General features: G+C 51.2%; 1 protein-coding gene across 2 annotated transcripts in view; it reads left to right on the top strand.

Annotated features, from left to right (window-relative positions):
- The first annotated feature begins 221 nt into the window (after positions 1-221).
- The window catches only part of LOC115201670 (ras-related protein Rab-40B), a 38,400-nt gene continuing 38,012 nt past the window's right edge, over positions 222-609 (top strand). Inside the window, exon 1 of one of the 2 annotated variants that reach the window (XM_029765491.1) lies at positions 222-609. This exon is cut by the window's right edge and continues 431 nt beyond it. The gene's annotated coding sequence lies outside the window, so the exon portion shown is untranslated. The other variant, XM_029765493.1, reaches the window with a different exon arrangement.

Raw genomic sequence — 609 nt, 5'->3', positions numbered from 1 at the left:
GGCTACGTCAGAAATCGTGCCCAGCCAAAACACAACAAACCAAGCCACGATGTCCACTGCCAAACCAGTGGCTGCTGCGGGCGCCCACAAATACTGACCCGGAATCAGTTCAAGCAGCCGTCATCGGTCATCCTATCCCTTCCTTCAGGGTTAAAATTACTAACACTGATCTCTAATCAGGGCTAGCGTTGACTCCAGCTCAGACCGAACAAGGCTTGGCAAGCAGCGGTAGTCACACCCCTCTCTTTTATCAAATGGGTATTTAGGGTTTTTGACGGACGTTTGCAGCGACTACTACCGATTCAAGGCTGCCCTAGCAACCCGCTGGATGAGCCAACCATAGCGGCGCAAGGCTTGACCCTCTGCGGCTACTGGAGACTTGCCTGCTCCGAGAGAGGAAACGACAGACATCCGAGAGAGCTGCGGAACAGCGTGGCTGGCGAGCCAAAAGCAGGACTATAAAAAATGACGCTTCTGGTACTTTAAAGGCACGGTAGCGTGAATGAAGGATTTATGGAAAGAAGATTTGAGGACAGGAACAGGTTCAGCGTGATCGGCAAGCTTTGGTGTTACAGTGGATCACACGGTAGATGTAGGCTATTTTTATCA

This window comes from Salmo trutta, chromosome 10 (assembly GCF_901001165.1).
Source record: "Salmo trutta chromosome 10, fSalTru1.1, whole genome shotgun sequence".
Lineage (NCBI taxonomy): Eukaryota > Metazoa > Chordata > Actinopteri > Salmoniformes > Salmonidae > Salmo > Salmo trutta.
The sequence above is the reverse complement of the archived record's forward strand: the minus strand, read 5'-3'. Positions and strand labels throughout refer to the sequence as shown.